The 24,409-nt window shown below is 40.8% G+C and overlaps 1 protein-coding gene across 11 annotated transcripts in view; it reads left to right on the top strand.

The window, feature by feature from the left end:
- The window catches only part of LOC134540220 (semaphorin-1A-like), a 411,248-nt gene that overhangs the window by 1,972 nt on the left and 384,867 nt on the right, over positions 1-24,409 (top strand). For 8 of the 11 annotated variants that reach the window (XM_063382833.1, XM_063382829.1, XM_063382832.1 and 5 more), the window contains exon 1: positions 15,495-16,002. The exons of 1 other annotated variant lie outside the window; for it this stretch is intronic. The gene's annotated coding sequence lies outside the window, so the exon portion shown is untranslated. Of the gene's footprint in view, positions 1-15,470; positions 16,003-24,409 lie in introns of those variants that run through there. 2 more of the 11 variants (XM_063382830.1, XM_063382825.1) reach the window with 1 other exon arrangement.

Raw genomic sequence — 24,409 nt, 5'->3', positions numbered from 1 at the left:
GGAAAAAAAATATCTAAACGCACATTAGATTGCAACACGGTATACACTCATCAGCAGTTGCTGTCTTGTGATTGGTGGCCGTCTGCGAGAGAAGTCGTTGCCTCTCAGGACGCGCTGAATGAGATTGGTGCTAAACAATCGAGACGTACTTAAAGAAACTCACCCTATCACGAAACACATACGATGCTACAGTGTTTTAACTTCCAGCCAGTCTCTGGATCTTTCTGGCGCAATGTGCATGCCCCTATTTGTGATAAACGCCAACCGAATTGCAATGCTGCTCATGCCGACATCGCGACGTGCGGACGTATCCTTCGAGATGTCGACCCGGACACGTGCGCCCAAATGCGAACTCGATATCGACCCGCGGACCGCCGAGCAGGGACATGTGCCGGTGGGCCGTTGGCAGCCCTGCTCGGCGGCTGACCTTGGAGCCGAAGGCCGCTCTACACCTCACCCTGCGCTATGGTAACCACAACTAAAACTAGCATTCACACAACTAAAACTAGCATTCTTTGAACTACTAATTTTTTTATTTCAGTCTAGCATATATATATATATATATATATATACATACATATAATGACGAAAACATGTTAAGTAACTGTACAACTACTTAAAAAAAAAATTGGTTGTCTGTAAAGTCGGTTTACGGACGATAGTTTAACGTGACAAAGTCATAACAAAACATTGATGGAATGATTGCATACTTTTATGAATAAAATTGAATCATTTTTATTGAATTATCACTATTTTGTATGGATACAAAGAAGAAGTGAAATTAAATCTACAACTTAACTGATAAATTTACTTTTATTTGCACTCATTAATTCAAATATGTTTGTTACTTTAACGAAGAGATTATTTTAACTATAACTTTTATACATGTTTGCTATTCAACTTCTTCCAATCTGTGTTATTCTGTTAAGGATAGGACGATGATAGGAAAAGTAGGAAACGAATGGGAGTGTTTCAAGTTTAATGTGCCTCGAAAAAGTCAAATCGATGGTTGTTCCAATCGAGTGGAAGAGAGATAGATGCGGCGCAAGCGTACAATGAGCGTAACGGGACACAGCGTAACGGGACAATGTGCGTAACAGGACACTTTTTCGTGCGTGCAGCCGGCGTTCATCGATTTATTAGACGTTGTCACGTCAAAATAAAGCCGTGGAAGAATAGAATATAGTTTTCTAAACAAAACCACGTAAAGGTTGGCATGGTTACAAAATTAAATTATATTCAGTTACAGAAAACTATTAGCGAGTTTCTCCCAGCGAGGCGCTATTCTGTAAGTCTAGCGCCCAAACAACAACGACCTTGAACTCTATAAAACACTCTTGGCTGGCGAGCCATTCAGAGGGAAGTAATGCGCGTGGAAACTGCCAACCTCGAAACTAGATCTCAGTAAACGATTTGGAAATGAGTAAAAGTCTACAACCAGAGCAACAGAGCGTAGAGTGCTATTTTTATAACCAACCCTACTTTCTGCGAGTTTATCCTCCCCCCGCAGCTACTTTTAACGCGTGTCAATAAACCTACCTGTTATTCGTTCTTAATGCGCACGTAAAAGAAGACATTCGCGGGGTTTTACTGCTCGCTTCACAGCCCGCGCCGCGCCTGTCAGGGCTGAGGGTTCGAGGCGCCAGACAACCTCGTGAGGTGTGAGGATCCCGTCGTGGTTTACCGCTGAATACCGCAGCATCGAGCTTCAAGTGCATCACAGAATTCACTTATTGATAGGGACCTGAAAAATTCGCGGTTTCGATGACATTCAGGATAGTTTACACAGTCCTCTGTACACTCGGGCAAATAACGCCAGTTCGTTGGCTGCTGACTTGTGAGTCGTCTCAACTGGTATTGCCCGTGATTCGTCACTTCTTTGGTCGAGGGTTTCTCATTGGCCCAGAGTCGCCCAGACGAAAAGTGAGCCAATAGAAAGAGCAGCTTAAAGGTATATGTGTATGAATTTCAGTCTATCGCGAAATGAATCTGCGAATTTTTTCGGTCTCTACCTGCCAGTAATGACTGCGAGGCAAAGTTAATGATTGCACACGAGTGCAGCTCTCACGCGCACTGACAGGACATTGTTTAGACGCTGAAGGCAGTGAAGCGCAGTGTGTCACACTCGCCGGCCAGGATACGTGACGACGCCCGGCCTCGGCAGCATGTGTTGTGACGAGGGGTGTGTGACGACAGGCCGTCCCACGCGGGACCCGCCAGCTGTGACGTCGTGGCCGTGTCCCAGGTCACGGCTGGGGGGGGGAGGAGTGTTTAATATTCAGTCAGGTGCGGGAGTAACGAATCGAAAGAAGCCATTGTGTGCGGGATCCCCCTAAGGGGAGGGGAGGGGCATGCAGATGAGAGCGGTGGACTCGTGCTCTCAGCGCGCCGGCAGCTGGGCTCGTAAAACACGCCCGCCGGCCGCATGAATAATAAACGAGAGCCTCTCTCCCCCCCCAACCGAGGGAGGAAATAAAACAACCGGACCCGCGGCGGCGAAGCCACGAGACCCCGTCACACTGTCAAACACCTGCCTCCAGCACGTGTCACGGTGGAGCTGGTCACACTGTCAAACACCTGCCTCCAGCACAGTGGGGTTGGTCACACTGTCTAGGTCTGAGCTGACTGGGTTCCAGTGGCTTCCATGACGCAAGCGCGGGTTTCAATTTAAATTTTATTAGTTTTTTTTGGATAATAATGGCGGGCATGACCTCATAATTAAAGATGGCGAAATGTTTTTTTTATTAAAATGTTTATCAATAAAACATTGTTTATTAATTTTAAATTTTTTTCCCAACATTTTTGATAACATTTACTGATTTTCAAAATGGCGGCAATGACATCCGAATGGCTGAAGGCGGCTTGTCGACTGGGAAATTAAGCGGCTTTGGGGACATTTTTCGTATTCCAATTTTTTTTATTATGTTTGGGAGTTTTTTTTTTTTACCCTCGAAAGTGGAAATTTAGGATTTTCAATATTTTCGGCGGTATTTGTTTCTAAAACCATTTCGAAGGTCAAGGTGAAAGGTGAAGGACATAATCCAAGATGGCGGATATCGCCACCACACACCGGCATAAGCCGCCGGAGGAACTGTTATATACCTACTACTGAAATAAAATCTTTTAATTTTAATACGCAAATCAATTCATGAAAACCCAATTGAAATCGAAAGGTATATATCAGCACTTTAAATACTTACAAATAATCGTTCCTTTTTTTCCCCTTCAGTTTCTATTATTTTTCACAGAAAACCTGACATACAAGGAAAATGAAAATAAAAAGGTGGACGGGAGGCCCTGCCCTGTACAGAACATACTTCGAAATGAAGTTCTTGCAAAACCTATTAGGTTTGAACAATAAATATCCCGGATGGGAATATAGACTGAATTAATGAAACCAGTTGCTGTGTTGAACATGTACCAATGAAATAGCTCAAAGCGAATACACTGGAAACTGATGCAGAACAGATTCAGGATTTTTTTTGTGTAAAAACCTGACGTTGTTTTCACGTTAGTCCGATAGATGGCAGACGGTATGCTCAGTATGAACAATATAACTGTTCAATACATATGGTACCAACATTAAGTCAACGAAAATAACTTTCTCTACATTTTACATTGCAGATTACTGGAACATATAAAGTGTGCTTTAAGCGCTATTTATTTATCACACGGCGTGTGAGAACTGGCTTTAGAAAAACTCTAACAATTAAATTTACAAACGTTTAGTAATTTACACTTCTGTCGTGTGCTTTTTGGTTCACAAGAACGTGTTGTGACATTTCTAGAGAACCGGTTTTCTGTAGTACAGACCTGGTTTGAATTACACGAAAGCACATCTGGAATCACAATCTCAGTCGCATCAGTGAAAGTTACGTGAACATAAAGGCGTTCCATGTCCAGCCTATCGTCGAGTGAACCCTGGAATTTCTCTGGGCCCGTCTAAAACCGGCACGATGTGTCCGGACGCCTCGCCCTCTGCAGTAGCGACACAGGCTCACTGATGTGTGTTGTTTTGTTCGGGCACTTTGATGTAGAACTGTTTTTTATGGCGTGATCTGTGTTTGAGATTTAAAAAAAATGGTTGGTTCGCTCCAGTGCAGAGAGTTGTTTTGTGGTCGCATCACGCATGTTTAGAGTTGTAATCAAGTGTCGTTCTCTGTGCGTGCTTACAGCATTAGCTCATGATCGCAACAATCTCCGCAAGTGTGCGCTCCCCAGTTAATACCGCGGTACGCGTGCTGTCATGTGTTATGATCTCGTGCGTGACTTGTGTTCGACCGGTGATTGACGTCGACACACGGATCTGATCTTCGCATTTCAATATAGGCCCTACCGTGTCGAAATGTGCTTGGCCAGGGTCGGGGGATGCTGGGAGTGTAACGACCAATCACGAGCCAGCGGTGCTGCAGTCAGCTGCAGAACTACAAATGCGCCAGTAAGTGCTTAGTGAGACAGGAACTGACCGACGCGAACACTAAGCTGTGAAAAAAACTTGTAAAATTACTTATACGAAGTTTGAGTAAGTTTATAATTTTGTCGTGTGATTTTCAAACACTAGTAATTTTACACAAATGTTTCTAAAATACCATATATTGCCACAGGCTTTCGTAAAAACACACGGTTTTACACCTTTTATAACTAAAACTTTAAGTTACACATTAACATGTATAGATTAAATTACATTTACAATCACTGTTAAATTACTCTGAGTCCTGTTTTTTTTTTTTTTTTTTTTTTTTTAGTTTACTGTACTTGTAGTTTATATTTACGTCTTTTTAAAAGTGCTAAATATTTGTCAGAGGTAATTTAATATAATTAGAGACTGGAAAAATTCGCAAATTCATTCGCGATAGTCTGACATTCATATACATATTACCTTTAAGCTGCTCTTTTTATTGGCTCACTGTTCGTTTGGGCAACTCTGGGCCAATGAGAAACCCTCGACCAAAGAAGTAACGAATCACGGGCAATCACCAGTTGAGACGACTCACAAGTCAGCAGCCAACGAACTGGCGTTATTTGCCTGAGTGTACAGAGGACTGTGTAGACCAGCGGTTCCCAAATGGTGGGTCGCGACCCACTAGTGGGTCGCGGAAGGGTTAGGTGGGTCGCGACTCGATCCCAAAACTATCAGAAACCATCGAATAAACCACCAGAAAAGATAAGAAAAATCGAAACAAATCGAATTGTGTGCAAACACATACATATTGTTAAATAAATAACTATTTACTAAAAAAGTGTTTATATTTTGTCAAACCGTTTTCAAATCAGAACACAAATTGTTTATCAATAATCAATCGGTATCTTAAAAAACGCATTTATATGTGCAATAAGGAAAGGATACAATACCAATAAGGTTTTTTACTCCACCATGGACCGATATACCGTGGATGTATTCCTATAAGGAAAGGTGGGTCGCCAGCTGAAAAAAGTTTGGGAACCACTGGTGTAGACTATCCTGAAGGTCATCGAAACCGCGAATTTTTCAGGTCCCTAAAAATAATGTATTTTTCAATTTGTACTGACAATTTACGTAACGTTACGTAAAAGGTCTTTCAATTTCACATTTATTTTTAGTGTGCTCGATGGAAGAAAGATTAAGACTCTAAACTAACAACCATAAGGTCGTGGTTTCGATAGTCTGTTTAGTCACTCAGATTGTAGGATGTGTTTATTTGAACCATTTAAGTGATAGAATTAAAAAAAACGCTCTGGAGTACATATTGTTCACAAACAGCTATAGAAAACAAAAATTTAAATTTTTTGATAGTAGTACAAACCTACATGTTCATTATTATTGTAAATTTACTCAATATTACAGTAATGTTAATTTACAGTTGTGCAGCAATGTAAACTTATACACCACAAAGTAAAAACATACCAACAGCAATTTATTGACTTTTACACTTTTGATAGTACTTCTACTTGAACACAAGTGTAAAAAAAAACACATACATTTGTAGATGTAAGATTGCACTTACAGCAGCTGCCGCGTACTTTTTGTGTAAAATTACACAATTATGTGTAACTTGAGAGCGGTTTGAGGCAGCTGTCCTCTGATAGTGGTGCGCATCTGAAAACTGGCGTAGTAATTCGGCATGAAGCTAAACTGCATATAGTTATGTATTCGAGTGACCTATCTGTAGGGACAGGAAAAATCCGCGTGTTCAATGACATCTAGGATGAACTCCATAGTTCTACGTACACTCGGTCAAATGCCATCCACTCATTGGCTGCTGTCTTGTGTGACGTCCCAACGTAGCAGCCTGTGATTTGATAAAGCTTTGGTCGGGCGTTTCTCATTGGCCCAGGGTCATCCAGGTGAGTTGCGAGCCAACAGCAGAGGCAACACTGAGGTATAACTATTTGTGTTTTAGCCTATCGCGAATTTTTCCGGTCTCTACCTATCTGATTGGACTGGCAGCTAGTCGGTTCGCCCCGGAGGACTATAAACCAATAATTGACTTACGAAAATAACATGACCGCCGACACGCGAGCCGGGTCAGAGGTTAAATGTGGAAACAGCCGACTGACAAACGACACGGACTTCATACAAGATGTACACAAAATGGCGGAGTGCACCGAGGCTGGTGCCTGGCGAACTACGCAGGTCCCCTGTGATTGGCCGACTGTGTTTTGCCACACAACACTTGGACTCACAGAACACCGAGACGCAATTGAAAAAATAACAGTAACAATAACAGTAACAATAACAGTAAGTCAGCGCACAAGGTTTTACCGCCATGTTTCCAACCTGATAAGTAGGGGCAGGCATTTTTCGCGAAAAGATCTGAACGCTTAATAGACTGCAACAAGGTATACCCAAACCCATGGTTTATCCCTTGTGATTGGCGACCGTATGCGAGAGAAGTCGTTACCTTATTTGACCGAGCCACTCAGGACGCGTTTGCTTTCGCACTGAATTACTGTGATTGGTGTTGTTACTATCTGGGAGAAACTCACCCAAACACTAAACACAGACGATGCTATAGTGTTTTAACTTTCAGCTTGTCTAGAAATCTTTTCGCGAAATCAGCATGCCCCTACTGATATGTCTCGAATATTCGCATATTTCTTTACATTCGCATTCGCAAAATTCATGGGAATATTTTTGCGAATTTGAATATCAGGACAAAAAATCGAATTTTTTAAATGTGAAAATAATTTAAACCGGACAACAATAGGAATTTCGTAGCATTTGAATTATAATTTTTTTTCCTTCCTTTTCACGGATATTCATTGTTGCACAGCTTTCATGTAGCTCGTTCAGCGTCTGAAAGTGAAAAAATAAAAAAAAACGCCATATTTCACTGTAACCTCAAAATTCACTGGTTCCTGTTTTCGATCTGTCGTTAAATAAGCAAACAATCGATCGGCTTATTTCGGATCAGTTCGGCTTCACCGGTAACACCGGAGGCATTCTTACCAACCCAGGATTTGAAAACTGAGTATTCACATTCGCGAATATCGGCGACATATACCTACTCGCATTCACATTGTTTTCAGCTTATTACAGTTAGAAGACAAAGCTTCATTAGTTGATTATTAAAAGGCGCTTACAGAAGTTTTCGGATGTTTACCTCAGTGACACAGTGGCGGATACAGAAAATTCTCAAGGGGGGGGGGGGGGCCGCAGGTCTACCTCTTCCACACACTCCCTTGTTACGTCACCTTGGTTGCTTGGATGCAGCCAGAGATCTGTCTCCAAGCTCTATCCGTTTCATTTACGTCTCGCCCGAATATTAACGGTAAGTGTATGAATGTGTATTGTGTAACATCGGCGGCCGGGTGCGCGCCCTCCCCTTGCCAAGAACCATGCTTGGTGCTGGGCTGCCCCCTGCGCCCCCCCCCCCCCCCTATGAATCCGCCACTGCAGTGACACGATAGTAAACAAAAGAACCAATAGATAGCGTTGTTAGTTTTTTGTTCTTTTACCTCAGTGACAGAAACTAACGTTGGATTTACACGGCTAGAAATATACGGATTCAGTGATTTCGCTTTGATAGGTTTTATTTATATTGGACTTCTTGGTTAGGAGAAACGAATTTGAGTTTGCTTTGTGATTTATGCGCCTATTTATTACAATTTTATAAGAAGTTTGTCATTATTTTTTAAGTTATAAATATGGAAATTGGCGTTTAGGCCACTTTTTATAAATAAACAGTTGTATGAGCGCCTTTGGAAAGTCATCAAAAATGAAGAATAAATACTTTCCCATCGGTTACACGGCTAGTCAATAAATATACTTGATTAACTATAGCTGCTTGAATTTGTTAAATTATAAGATACTTATGTGTATCGTTTTCCTTCCAAGTCTCAGAACATTCTATTTTGGGTTAGTTAATTTTACTAACATTCCAAGCAGCAGATACATGAATAAAATTTCATAACTCACAAACTATAATATAGTCTATATTATATATGTAGATATACTTTCTCCTATAGCAGATACTGGCATAGTATGCATAGTAATTAAAAACAGTGAATTATTCTGATACGCTCGTATATAAAATGTGAAATGAATGTGACACGTCCCTCGCACGCACAGCGGACAGCGCGATGCGCTTCTGGGCGGTTACGTATTCTGCGGCCGCTTCGGGCGAACCGCGCCGCTGAATGTTGGATGCGTGCCCGCCGCCCGCTTAAACATTCAGGCGGGCGCCGGCGCCCTCAAACGGAATACGCCATCGCCTCGCCTCGGCTGAACGGGCGACGACTGTCTTCTGGCTGCTGCCCTCTCCCGGCGAGACAACACACTAGTTCACTGCCTCCGTCCCTTCTTCGAGGAGCGTGAATACTGCATGTCCGCTGCCAAGAACGAAACAAGAGTTTCAATTGGAAGCAGAACTTGTTGGTACGAGCCAATGAATAAAGTGAAGAAGAACAACCAAGAAGACGACCGTTACAAAACACAAGCTTGGAATATTACAGCCGAAAGAATGATAGTGACTAACTTATAAACAATTCAAGATCATACATACCGCCGTAAACGGAATAATATTTGTAAGACCCTGGAGAGTTTCTTGGTGGTTCTTCTCTCTCAGGTGTAATCGAACCGACTTAAATGATATCCTCTTAGCTCATCATTCACGATTACCTACACGAAGTTGGATCCAGTACACGCGAAGAAGTAAAAAATATAATGACTACCACGGCAATGGCCCCGGCAAAACAGGTTATTAATATTTAGAAGTTATATAGTATTAATTGTAATTAGAAACCGGAAACATTCGCGGCTTCATCTCGCGATAGGCTAGACTCCAAATTCGCTCACCTTCATGATTGGACCACTGTTTACCTGAAGGAATCTGAGCCAAAAAAAAACAACCCTCAGCAGAAGGAAGTATCGAATCGCAAGCATCCCAGTTGACAGGTGCCACGAGTCAATAGCCAATAAGCAGGCGTTATTTGCTCGAGTCCATAGACGATTGTGGAGTCCATTCACTAATTTTTTCAGACACTATCTATAATATATATTTATAGAAAATATATGCAGCATTTAATAAATACTTTTATAGAAGTGTAAATATAAGAAAACAAACGTGTGCTATAATTGCCAACAAAGTTGGGGTTTCAATACGTCCTTTCAACTGCGGAGGTCAGCGCTCTGTAATCCATAGGGACCTGAAAAATACGCGGTTTAGATGACCTTCAGGATAGTCTACACAGTCCTCTGTACACTCGGGCAAATAACGCCAGTTCGTTGGCTGCTAACTTGTGAGTCGTCTCAACTGGTTTGCCCGTGATTCGTCACTTCTTTAGTTGAGGGTTTCTCATTGGCCAAGAGTCGCCCAGACGAACAGTGAGCCAATAGCAAAAGCAGCTTAAAGGTATATGTGTATGAATTTTTTGATCATCGCAAAATTAATCTGTAGGGGCATGCCGATTTCGCGAAAAGATTTCGAGACTAGATGAAAGTTAAAACACTATAGCACCGTCTGTGCTTCGTGATTGGTCGAGTTTCTTTCAGGTACACGTCTACTGTCAGCACACCAATCGCAATAATTCAGCGCTGAAGTAAACACGCGTTCTGAATGGCGCGGTAAAATGAGGCAACGGCTTCTATTGCAAACGGCCGCCAATCACAAAGAAGAAACTGTTGGCATGGGCATACCATCTTGCAGTCTAATAGACATTAAAAAAATTTTATCGCGAAAAATGCCTGCTCCTACTTATATCAGTAGAGACCTGCAAAATTCGCGGATTCATTCGGTGATAGCCTAGAATTCAAACACATATACCTCTTAGATAATTTTGCTATTGGCTTACTGTTCATCTGGACGAATCTCAACCAGTTATAAACCCTCAACCAATGAAGGATAAAATCACAGGCAAACCAGCTGAGACGACATACAAGTCGGCAGCCAATGAACTTGCGTTATTTGCCCTTGTGTACATGGGTATGTGCAGTCTATCCTGAAGGCCATCGAAACCGCGAATTTTGCAGGTCTCTATATATCGTCAATATGCTAGTTATTTCGTCCTATCAGTGAACACTCGTGCATTAAAAAAAAATCCGATACACTCAATCCGTCCCCCTCACTCACCCTCTGCACATTATTTTGAGCTGCTTTTGTTTGCCGGAAATCCAAAATTGAATTGCTGAATAATATTTTTTGCAGACAATTCGATTAGCTGTTGAAATGAACAGTATGGCGTGAAGTTCAAACACTTACAAGATATATCGGATTATGAAATAGAATACAGTGATTAGAATAAGAGTTTAAACGGCATATACCTACCTGTATAATTCGTGTATATAGAAAATGACGGTGTGCCTGTGATTTTCTCTGTAAGGGAAAACTGGTTTTATTTGGTAAACTGACTACAAGCTGGAAACAACTGAATAAGTAAGCTCATTAAATAATTGATAAGCAGCAAGTACTTCTTGTCTTCATGCAATATTCAGCTCCCTGTCCCAGCATAGGGAGCTTACTACTGTGTGTGGGATGATGTTTGGGGCGTCATGCTCTATGCTCTATGCGCTATGCTTTATGTCTCGACTCCGAGTGGGTAGCTGGCCAACAGAAAAATAAAAATCATGAAGCATGGATAACACCGTTTAAAAAAACTACTTCTTTTATTTATTATTTCTTCATTATTTTTTGGATAGTTCCTACAAAACCCGAAAAACACCGAAAAGCAATTCAGTACAGCACCGAAATGCATATCAAATTAATTAAATTAGCAGAAACATAAAAAGGTCAAGACTTCAAAACGAATCTATATATTTAATTAATAAATGTAGATTAGTTAGTATTGTGTATTTTTTACTAAAATATATGGACAAAATGCATAGAAAAAAAAATATTTGTTTTGATATAGCATTTTTATGAACTCTTTTTTTCATTACTGACATAGGTTCATTTTTTTAAACATACAAATGTGACCCGATTTACTAGTAGTGTTCTGAGTAATTTTGTTTTGGACATGCTTATTTAAAAATATTGCATTGTTAAAATGTATCGGGTATCACAATAAATGTTTAATGGTTGGTTGAAATACGCGTTAATAAACATTTTAATGACAAATTGGTCAAATAAAACATTATTTTTTTTGGATAAACTAGAACTTATAAAAATTAACATAATGATACCAGGATCTCCTGTTCTGAATGAAATCGGTCTAAAAATAAAACCATGATTTATGATGAATAGTACATAATTTTTGTTTAATAAGCTCTAAATTGATCCATTTAACGTTTTAACAGTAGGTTTTTCATCAAATGTTGTGTGCCTCGAGTTTTCTCGAGAGTGTAATGGTGAAAGTAAAAAGATAATACACCAAAAAATCTTCACCAACCAAAAGTCATAATGTTGTCCGAATTCCTAATCCCCCACCCTTTTATTTAAATTTATCCCTATTAATAAAATGTTTGCAAGGCGTTTTTTTCCTTAAAATTTTTAAAAAGGTTATTATGAAAATAATTTAATAACTAATATTATTTGAAATTCTATGCCTAGGGACAGGAAAAATTTGCGTGTTCAATGACCTCTAGAATGAACTCCATAGTTCTACGTACACTCGGTCAAATGCCACCCACTCATTGGCTGCTGTCTTGTGAGATGTCCCAACGTAGCAGCCTGTGATTCGATAAAGCTTTGGTCGGGCGTTTCTCATTGGCCCAGAGTCATCCAGGTGAGTTGTGAGCCAATAGCAGAGGCAACACTGAGGTATAACTATTTGTATTTTAGCCTATCGCGAAATGAATTCGCGAATTTTTCCGGTCTCTACTCATGCCTAATAAAAATAAATTAAAATGTAAACTGAAAAATATCCGATGAAAAAAATCATAGTCAGCGAGTATTTCAGATTAACAGCTAACTCGAACCAATTAAATTTAGTTGATGATAAATAATGCATGCTTTCGATACACATTCTATTCGTTACACTGAAAATAAATTTGCTAGCAGTATATATTTAACTGGGAGAAAAATGGAGTGCTTTTTGAAATATCGAGTTGATGGTTTGTCCAGCTTGTTTCACTCTCGCGGATAAACAGTGGCGAGGGAGGGGGTACCGTGTGCCCCGGGGGAATCAGAGCTCGTGACAATCCGCGTCATTTGATGTTTGACGGCGAAACGCCAGGTCTCAGTCCGGTTTTTTTTTCTCTTACTCGTCATCGTTTGCTGCGTCAGTCTTCAACCAATGCTCGTAATTTAAAAAAATATATATCTGCGGAAAATTAATTATTTTGGTGTGTTTGGACCTGAAGGGAGATATATAATTGCTAGAGACCTGTAAAATTCGCGGATTCATTTCGCGATAGGATAGAGTCCAAATACTTTTGACATTATTTTCCTTCAGTGTTTGGGCCACAGTTTATCTGAAGGACTCTGGGCCAATGAAAATTCTTTAACAGAAGAATTAGCGAATCACGATCATTCCAGTCAGCAGGTCTTACGAGACGGTAACCAATCAGCAGATGTAATTTGCACGAGCATAGAGGATCATGGAGTCTATCCTTTAGGTATTTGAAATCGCAAATTTTACAGGTCTCTAATAATTACTACACGAGTTGTGTTTTTTTTGTGTGTTGGTACCGCTGGAGATGGGGAGAAGGGAAAAAAAACTGCTTGTTGCTGATACTGTCTTTGACGGAGAAGTTGAGTTGTAATGAGAGACTGGATGGCTCTGTTGATTTTTACCCGTCTACCCAATACAATTAATTTCAAATTAAACTTTAAAACGTTAAAATCCTGTTTATTATTTTAAAAAGTTACAAGTTTACACCTAGAATCAATATTAGTAACTCGCATATTTGCGCAGCTCGCGTACTTGCATACGCATGATAATAAGTTTATCTGTGAAGTTTCACTGCTGGGTCGTGGAGGACTCACATTTCCCAATGCGCTTGTTGTCCAGGGCCAGATAAAGCTGATAAGGCAGCGCAGAAGTATAAATGAGTCCCAGAAGTCAGCAGACAATATTAACCCTTGGACTGGTCGTATCAGGTTCCTGGGTAAATATCGGGTAAACACGGACCAACTTCCGGAGCAGTCATAAACCATCCTTTGAGATTATCATCTATCTTAATTTAAAGTTTGCCCGAACTTCAAAGCTTCTTACTCCCTCCGTCTCTCTCGCAGGAACTACGAAGAGAGAACCAAGGAACGCGCGCCAAATATATATTTGAAATGTGTGAAGGAGAAAAGTAAAGTGCTAATAAAGGAACGAGTTCATCTGTACCTCGGGAATGAGCCCAAATCAAGCAGATTCGAGAATATTAGACTCGTGTCTTTACTCCATTCTCTCTCATCTTGAGTGATCCGTACATAGTGCATCATAAATGAAGGTGAAATATATCAGTCAGGCAAACAGATTGAAATGTGTTACTTCATGCCTCGTAACCAGCGGTCCCTGTGTGCGTAATGTGTAGGGACATGACCTCCAGGATAGTCTACACAGTCCTCTGTACACTCGGGCCAATAACGCCAGTTCGTTGGCTACTGACTTGTGAGTCGTCAACTGGTTTGCCCGTGATTCGTTACTTCTTTGGTTGAGGGTTTCTCATTGGCCCAGAGTCGCCCAGACGAACTAGTGAGCCAATAGCAAGAGCAGCTTAAAGGTATATGTGTATGAATTTCAGTCTATCGCGGAATGAATCTGCGAATTTTTCCGGTCTCTGCTTATTTATAATTATTACCTGCAATTCTCAAATCGGGAAAACAATATATCTAAATTTGATGTTTCATCTGAATTAGTTTGCGTGCATATTGAAATAAACCTTTTGAAAACTCGATTTACAAGAGCGCGTACCACCCAGTGAATTCGCATTAAAGCCATTAATATCATTTTTTTCTACTTAATTTTTCCCGAGAAACAACCACACCGTTTTTTTATTTACCTAAAATAAACAATATACCCTTATTATAAGATAACACATTAAGGTTCGGTCTCAAACGCCATTTTGAATGTTTGATTAGCTTGTAATTCCCTTTTTTGGGGGCTTTATCTGAAATTTTAACATTGAATTTCCCTTGCATTCATTATCCTGACAATATATTTTCCACGCATATTTACTAAGTGTAATATAATTGGGTAAAAAATCACACAAGAGTTCGTAATTAGCTATTATCACTTATGAAACTTTTTAACATTCACATAGTAAATATCCGTTGAAAATATCTCTGGCAGAACAACGAATGCAAGGGAGGTGCCGATTCACAATTAAAAAAAAAAAAAAAAACCTAAAATAAGTGTAATGACGCGAAAATGAAGGAAAAATCAAAATGGCGTGTGAGACATTGCCTTCGGTGAAATTAGTCAATAACCCGTGCTTCGGATGTTTACGATATGTTAAATAGCCGTTCGGTTCGGTTAGCTCATTTATATAAACTTACAGAGAGAAATGTAAAAAAAAAAAAAAAAAAAATCCTACAAAAAATAACCGTGTAGTTTCTTGACTTGTTAAAATAAAATATTTGAAGTTCTCGCACACTATATAAAATTAATTGGTATGTACATTTTAAATTTTCTATGAAGACAATTTTTTACACTTTGTTCAATATTCATTCGATTTATTCAAACCATAAACAGTAAAAAAGGTTGATGGTTTGAAAGTGCCTTCAGTATAAATGTGTTATGTAGCACAGTTGAATGGGAAAGTGCCAGCGTTCACTTGTCACTTCAACTAATTACATTCTCTCCGGCGAAGGGCGGTTGGAAACAACAATGGCGGTGCTACGAGCGCCTGTGGCGACAGCTCGACTGTAAAAATAATTTCCTGAACGAGCCATTGCGGTAATAGGCGTCGTGTGCGTGACAATCCAATGCGGCCGAAGATTATGTCTCTTCAACTTTCCCCCGCCGGGGTGTGGAGGGGTGAGGGCGGGAGAAAAAGCAGCGAGCGTGTTAATGTGTTGCCTGCTCCGCAAGTGCCGCGGCGAGAATGCAAAGAGCATGGGCGGAGTATGGGTGGAGTGTCTGCGCGGCTGAAGCTGTTTGGCCGGCGTGGGTCCTTGGCGGGCAGTCGCTCTGCGCCGCGCGCGTCAGTCGCTTGCGAGTTGGCGTGGCGAGTTGTTCACGAGTGGGGGGAGTTGTGACGTGGTCGTAGCCTCCCGCGCGCTTCGGAAACCACTCCTCTTCTTCTCAGGGGAGGAAGAAATAAGGGAAACACGTGTGCCACGTGATTCCTCGTTTCTAAAACAAAACAGGATTTCCGTAGTTGTGGCACGTCTGCCTGTGTTTTCTCAACCTCGTGAACGTAGACCCCGCGGGACTCATCAACTTTCCGAATGTTTTTTTAAACTTTATAACTCGTTGGAAAGTCTCGTTTTTTCCCCCCCCCTTCCGCGAGTTCACGGTCGGACGACTCGTGTTCGAACCTCGGTGCGGGATGTTGACTTCGCCGCGATAAACCAGAAGGGGTGATCGGTCGCTACGTTCTAACCAGAAGACGCGTTGGATATGTGCAGCGGCCTTTTGCCGAGAGTTTGTCGTCGGCAGTCGCCCCGAGACCGCGTCCTCTCGAGCTGTCCAGGATTGTCCTCTGAAATGGTGAGTCTCCAACTAGCACTTGCTTCAGGCGTGGCGGTGGTGATGCGTGGGCCGGGATGGGTTGTTTTTCGATAATCCATTCGCGTGGATATCATTGTAGTTATAGTTCACGTTCGTCCACGGGTGTAAAATATTTATCTGCATGCATAGTTTTACATACTTTTTTTTTGTTGGTAATGCATTGTTTGACGCTACGCCTGCCCATTTTTCAGCAATCCATAACTTTTTGAAAGTTGGTACCTCTCTCGGGAAACATCGTGATAAGTTTGATCCTGTTAAGATTCGGCTAAGATTTACGTGACGTTATCTTGCGTTCATCTGCAGTAATGTGATAGTTCACACGTCGCAGATGACTGTTAGATGAAGTTTAGAGTACGTGGAGAATTAAGTGACTGTACCGACGTGGAAATGTGAGGGGAAATTGTAACCATTTGATTTTTTCCCCCACGGACGTTAGTGTCATTTTAACATCTCACCTTTCGTCTGTGCTGCCAACAAATTTTGTCAACCAAGAATTAAAAAAAAACTTTTTGTCAGCCTGTCGGAAATATTTCTGTACGTTCGTCACATCTGAGTCATTTTCCAATCGCGTACATATCACGCGGGGTAACTGGTGTAATTAATCCGTCGTACAAATGGTGTAAGGATGTTAGCGTTACCAACTGTGTGGACGTGCGCACTCGGGTTGGTACGGCAGACACACCGCTGGTCGCGAGACAGGCGTGCCCCGAGGCGCGGTCACGTGACGGCACGGCGTCACGGCGTCACGGCATCGTGCGCTGGAGGCTGATGAGGGCTGGAGCCACGCACGCCTGGTTCCTGGAACCACCGCGCCTTTCCTACTAGTGCTAGCTCGGGCTGGAGTCACGCACGGTCGCTGGCCAGTACCAACTGTACCACTTCAAACTGTTCAACTGTAGCAAATATGTTCGTGTTCAGGATTATTACCAGATGACTTGATTTACAAGCGTCATTTTATTTCACTGTGCGATAGTTCAGCAATCCGAAAATTTATGCATATTTTTCAAAAATAAAATCGTAGCCTTCCATGCACATAACGGCTGTATCTTTTTAAAAGTTTGCGGATTGAAGGCGGTTGACGCGAGCTAAATAGCAAGGAATTGAAAAGTTGGCCGATTATTTGCTTTGCGTTTTTGCGTCTTTGCGTCTTATGAAATTTACAAACGTGTATTGGAAAATGATTTAACTTTTTGCGTATTATTTTTGCGTATTTTTTTGTATTAGGTTTCTTGCGTATTTCATTCCAAATATTTAACTACTGTTTACAGGAAATTAATGTTTTTACAAGTTGCACCATTATCAAAAACTACCTGAAATTGACCTTTATCAATTATTTCCTCTTTTATTTGCGTTTTTATTTGTGTGGACACCTTAAAAGTGAGTGTAGTTTGGAATACATCAGCTGAAGGGCATGCACAATACATAGATTGTAGTTTCAGTGCAGTGAAGTCTCATACTTTTAAACGGTGGAAAAACTTGTTAATCAGGGTTGGCAAGTAATGAATTATTCAAAAGTATGTGGATAAGCTTATTCACGCTGACCCAAATTATTTTTTTTTTTAATTTAACACGAAACAAGATCCTCAGTACGAACTGAATACAAATTAAGAATTTGTCACGATCTAATTTAGATTCTTATAATAAAAATAATTAAGATGTAGTATTTATATTTTTCCGTACTTAAAACAATCGTTGCCAATTCGATGTTGAAATAAATTGAATGCTCGAATTCATTGAAATATTCCAAATATGTCGAATGCTTTCTCAGCCGTCGGACTTATCCCAAACATTACCTAATTTACTCCAACATTGCTTCCAATATGGATGTGTAATCTAGGTAAAAATATTTTTTTTTAAAGTAGAATAGTTTGATTTACGTATTCTCCTGGTTTATTTAAATATACACATTACGACTTGTGTACTTGTATGTGCAGTGTAAAAATGTTCAGCTTGGGTTGGTCAGCCCGGAGGCTGCAGACATTACTGACTGCAACTCAGTGGCGTCTCCAGGAAGTTAAAAGTTAAGAAAAGAAATTTGTGAATAATAGATTGGCCTTGGAATATTATTTACAAATTTATGGTATAAAAAACAGCACCTAATTAGTCCCATAAAACTTTTGAGGAGATAAATGTTTAACGCACGAAGTTAAATATTTAAGTAAACATGAATAACCCTCCTAAATAGGTCGCACAGGCTGGAGCCGGTCTATCATCGCCCTGACGCGCCCGTGGGACAGAACTGGGAGTACCGGGCGGAGGTTTGAATATACACAAGTTAGTTTTTATATTGTACTAACTTGACCGTGACGGGGGTGAACTGGGTGCCGTGATTCTGCAATGGCGCGCCACTGCCTTCCGCTGTGTGACGAGAAGGGGATAACCCATCGCCCAGTCCTGAAAGGGAGGAACATCTTCCACCAGCGAACAATGCCCGTTACGCCCTGTTGGAGAAGGGGGGGTTCGGTCGCCAGGAGGTACAGTCACGGCCGACAGCACGGGTCCCTTCATGTCAACAACTTGTGATCGACCTCAGATCCTCCGTAACATTATATGGCGGAGATATGAAGATAGAGCTATAATGCAAGTCCCTTGAGTGCTTTCCAGAATCTCTATACCGGCAGTTTAATGGCTGAAAATCATTCTGAATACACGCGCTTTAGCCATTATTTATTTATTGACTTAAGGGCGGAGTTATATGGCTTACACATAACCACAGTACTACACAACTGCACATGAATCATTCTTCATTAACTTATAATACCATACTACCTTAAACTAATAGCTTAACACCTAAAATCCAGTTATTTTGCAAACACAAAAAAAATAAGATAATCACGTTAAATATTAAAATAACTTTTTTGTACAATATGGATAAGAGTAGCCAAATGGAACAACTAACTGAAAATTGTTAGTTTAAAGGCGATGCTAATGGCTACTGCGTGGTATGGTTTAATTTTAAGACATTTTCCCTAAATTTTATATAGCCTTTTAAAATCATAAAAATTCTGAGGAATTATAAAGGCTAGGTAAAATTAAATATTTTTTTTTCTCAAAGAAAATAAACCATACCACATATTAAGGCTAGGTAAAATTAAGTTTAAACCTAAAAATTTCCAGTTTTATGTTCAATTTAATTCTCCTTATCCATCGTTAAAAATGCAACTTTGTCAGCTAATTATGCACAAGTATACGATGTATACATATGTGTTTTAATTTCGCGAAGGTTCAGCGACTCTGAAAAGTCGGCTGTTTGAACCGAGTGGAAGGCGAATATACAATAATGACAGAGAATTCCAGGTTGTTCGTACAAGCGGACATGCCCGCTGAGCTCGTGACAGTTGAAAGTCCACCCGGTGCGAGGTAACGCCCGCCAATAAGACTCGCCCCTGCAGGCAGGCGACCCGGCGCGGCCAATGAGAGCCGGGGAGACAGGTCTCGCACGAACAGGACCTGTGGGGCGAGCGTGCAAATAAATAAAACTACTCGCGAAACCAGTTCTTCCAAGCGAATTATTAATGGCCTCGGGAAGTAGCTGAACAGCTCGGACCCGAGTGCACGTTGACGTGAATGCTTAAAACTGTGGTTTGCCAACCACACAACGCACTGATAAATACTGGCAACTTCTGAAAACCATTTACATCAAGAGAACGTACATTTTTAAATTTTATTTTTAGATACTGCTGTTTCACCGGATTTATGTTAACCGCTTCTAAAACGATTGGTGCGTATTTGTAATATTGGTGACGAAACAGTGATAAAAAAACACACACACAAAGTAGGTAGCCGATCTTGCCGAGTAGACTTTAGTGGTGCAAGAAGCATCGTGCAAGAGCTGCTTGGAGCATTGGCCGTTAACTTTTGCAGTTGGCATTCATTTTGATACATTCACACGAAACGTATGCCAAATTTATTTCGTTTATCAAAAAGCCACTTGATAAGTTCTATCTAAACAGTTTCATGTTTACATAAACGCATGTATATTTTTTTTATGTGTAACATGTTAGCTCTCGGAATGTAGAAATATCGGGGTGCGACAGAACTCGCATGGAAAGGAAATGTAACCACACTGCTGCCATCTGTGGCGGATGGCGCAAACAAAATTTCAGAAAGCGAAAGGGAAACTTTAAGGAACTGGCTGTTTCATGTATTTTAACAAGATTGGCAGTATATTAATACAATTCCTTGTCGATATTTAGGTCCAAAGCCGGGTTTCATTATTTTTACAAATCTTTTTCGCTTTTATCGGAGCCGTTTCATTATACCTTTCTCTCTGACAATCGATTGATTAGATGGTCGATATCTGGCAGCAGATACTAGCGGCGGCTGCGGAACTACGTGGGACACGCGTCCAGAAATTTAGTTGAAACACATAATTTGTCGTATGTGTATCTATCCCGCTCGGCATTAATTTAAAAAATTTTCTACTTTATATTTGGTTGCTGAGTTTCGTTCTATAACTTTATTTGCAACATGAGAACAAATGAATTATTTTCGTTTACCGAGGTTAGGTGTGTGCACTTTACTGGCGAGTACTGAAATACTGGATTACTTTTTTTTGACGTGACAACGTCTAATAAATCGATGAACGCTAGATGCACGCACGAAAAAGTGTCCCGTTACGCACATTGTACGCTTGCGCCGCATATATCTCTCTTCCACTCGATTGGAACAACCATCGATTTGACTTTTTCGAGGCACATTAAACTCGAAACACTCCCATTCGTTTCCTTCTTTTCCTATCATCGTCCTATCCTTAACAGAATAACACAGATTGGAAGAAGTTAAATAGCAAACATGTATAAAAGTTATAGTTAAAATAATCTCTTCGTTAAAGTAATAAACATAATTTGAATGAATGAGTGCAAATAAAAGTAAATTCATCAATTAAATTGTAGATTTCATTCCACTCCTTCTTGTATCCATACAAAATAGTGACGATTCAATTTTATTCATAAAGTATGCAATCATTTCATTAATGTTTTGTTATGACGTCACGTTAAACTATCGTCCGTAAATCGACTTTACAGACAACCATTTTTTTTTTTTTAGTAGTGTTTAGTCCGTTTTCAAAACAGTTATCTGTGTATGAGGCCTGTTAATATTTTTTTTTTTGCGTAAGCTGAGCTGTTTTAATTTTTCCACGTATATATAATTTGATAAGGTATGATATTGTTTGATGGCTCCGCTGTGAAGTTGTCGTGATGGTATCCCCCTCCTCACGCGGACTGGAAGGGTCGAAAGGGGCTGCTTATTGCTGATGCGGGCGACAGGTTCCGAGGAAGATGTGCTCGGTCCCTGGTGGTGCGCGTGTCCGTGCATTAACCTCGCTCGCCTCACAGCGTCAAATGGGGCAGGCGGGGGCGGGCCATGCGGTCTCGTCGGGGGAGCGCCTGTTGAGATAAGCCCGTATCTCCGCGGCGCGGGCCGCCGCAAGTTAACCAACTTCCTCCGGGCCGTGTTTACCCGCCGGCACCTTCCCCCCCCCCCCTACCCCCCATCCCCTGCCTCGCGCCGGCGCACGTGTTCCCCGGGCATCTGCCACGACATTCCTAGACGCCGGAAACATTCGCAGATTCATTTCGCGATAGTCTGGAATTCATACATGTATACCTTTATGGTGCTTTTGCTATTGGCTCACTGTTCGTCTGGGCCGATGAGAAACCCTCGACCAAAGAAGTGACGAATCTCGGGCAAACACCAGTTGAGACGACTCACAAGTCAGCAGCCAACGAACTGGCGTTATTTGCCCGAGTGTCAGGGTGGCCACTCACCGGGAAAACCGGGAAAACCGGGATTTATCAGGGAAATCACGTTGATCGGGAATTATCAGGGAAATGTCAGGGAATTTTTTTAATAACCGGGAATTTTTTGTGTCATGTATATTTCCCTGCCAACCATTACGGATTTTCCGTAATTATTACGGATTTAACACAATATTACGGAACATCGCTGGTTTATTACGGAAACGAGGTTTTGTGCTGCTGGGTAACGGAAAAAAATTCCGTTTCTGGTGTTTTTGTTTCGTGAACGCAGTTCGAATACATCACGTGGTTGCGCAGATAACGGAACTGATAAATGTGCGCATGTACTGTCGAAATAAGTAGATTAATTATTTTGTGTTTTGAAATAGAAATGGTACGGTATTACGTCCGTTGTACGATACAACTAGTACATATTCTCGGACTTTTCGTCTGTTAGCTACTTACATCACGATAATTTTTGTACGGTACTTTGGCTAACCTGTCGTGTGTTATTTACTTTCTTGAAAGCCATTATTTTCATCAAATTGTTTTTGTCGTGTGTACAGACGTGAAACCTTTTTATGTTGTTCGATAGTGTTGTGTTCTTCAGTGCCGGTTGTATAAATGAAGCGTGTGACAGAACAATGTGTATCTGGGTCAAAAAAAAAAAAAGAACGTTACTCTTCAGAACTTTCGACCAAACTATATAAAAGAATGGCCATGCTTGTCATCTTCAAATGTTTTGGAACGCCACGCTTTTTGTAATGTATGCACGTGTGACTTTTCGATTGCGCATGGTGGAAGGGATGACTGAGGATGGCATATTGAATCAAAGAAACATGCAGAACATTTTAAAGCCGTGACGAGCAATAAATCTATATCGTCGTTTTTCGCTACATCTGAAGAAACGAAAGTAACAAACGCAGAGTTATTGTTTACAAGTTTTTTGGTAGAACACAATTTACCGATAGCAGTAGCCGATCATTCGGGTAATTTGTATAGAGCTATGTTTCCGGACTCAAAAATTGCACAGAAATACAGCTGTGCGAGAGCAAAAACATCTGCCTTAGTGGAGTATATGGCTGGTGAAACTAAATTGAAACTGTTGAATCTTTATTAAGTGGACCATTTGCTTTAGCTACAGATGGGAGTACTGATTGTAATGCAGTGAAGATTTATCCATTAGTTGTTTCACAACTAGAAATGTTACACTTCAAAAATGAATTAAAGAACAGTTATCAAAAGTTGTGTGAAAAAATGTTTGAGCACTAGCCACTGAAATACCCCATTACATAAAATAAAACACAAGACTGCATGTCATTGAACGGGACGCTATAATGTAAAGTGACATGTTTAAAATGTATTTGTTATTTAACAAACTTCCGTGTGTATTTAATGAAGAAAATACAGCAGGGTGCTAAAATATGAGTAATCTCTTTCTATAATATATTTTTTCATCAAAAGTATGTTTTTTTTTTTGTAATTGTAAATATCAGGGAAATTTTGAATTTTTAATCAGGGAAATCAGGGAAAAATCAGGGAATATTTTTGGTGACTGTGAGTGGCCACCATGAGTGTACAGAGGACTGTGTAGACTATCCTGGAGGTCATCGAAACCGCGAATTTTTCAGGTCCCTAGACATTCCTGCAAAACCGGATGGTTTTCCAACTATTGTTTTTTTTATTTCTACAGGAACACAAATGCATTTTTATCAACTTTTGAAGTGAAAACTTCGTTGCTGAGGGGGCTACAATTTTCGAGCGTTACGAAAATTCCGATCGCATGAGGGGAATAGTTAGGTACGTGGTGGGGAAACCGGCAGGGGAGAGGTAGAAATGACGCAGCATACTTGCACACGTATTTATTTTCATACTTACACAATTGAATACTTGCACACTTGCTTTATTGCGTAGTTGCACGCTTGTATACTTACACACGGACATACTTGCATACTTTCACTCTTGTATAGTGAGCACTAGAAGAATTTAGGCTTGCATACCCGCATATATATTTTTTTATCTGTGACCTCTGCCAAATATAATTATGTTTACTATATATAACAATATAACTAGCAACTAGTTTCACTTCTGTCGCGCGTGGGATCCAGGTACTCATTTTTTAAATAGTTTGTGCGTTTTGCTGGATGCACATCAAACAAAAGCAAATCAATTCCGAAATACTTATTCGTAGGGACCTGAAATATTCGCGGTTTCGATGACCTCCAGGATAGTCTACACGGTCCTCTGTACACTCGGGCAAATAACGCCAGTTCGTTGGCTGCCGACTTGTGAGTCGTCTCAACTGGTGTTTGCCCGTAATTCGTCACTTCTTTGGTTGAGGGTTTCTCAATGGCCCAGAGTCGCCCAGACGAACAGTGCGCCAATAGCGAGAGCAGCTTAAAGGTATATGTATATGAATTTCAGACCATCGCGAAATGAATCTGCGAATTTTTCCGGTCTCTAGTTATTCGATTGTTTGTCTACAGGCAGTCGAGTGACGTGACCGATGCGAGGAAGGCGGGGCGGGGCGGGAGAGCCTGTGTCACGTGTCACGCTGCTGGTGACGCTGGCGAGACAATGTCAGCACTGGCCAGCAAAACGAGTATAAATGATATGAATGGTAACAAACAATGTTATTTTTGACG

The sequence above is a fragment of the Bacillus rossius genome, chromosome 16 (genome assembly GCF_032445375.1).
Source record: "Bacillus rossius redtenbacheri isolate Brsri chromosome 16, Brsri_v3, whole genome shotgun sequence".
Taxonomy (NCBI): domain Eukaryota; kingdom Metazoa; phylum Arthropoda; class Insecta; order Phasmatodea; family Bacillidae; genus Bacillus; species Bacillus rossius.
Note: the sequence above shows the minus strand (reverse complement) of the source record. Positions and strands in the feature narration are given on the sequence as shown.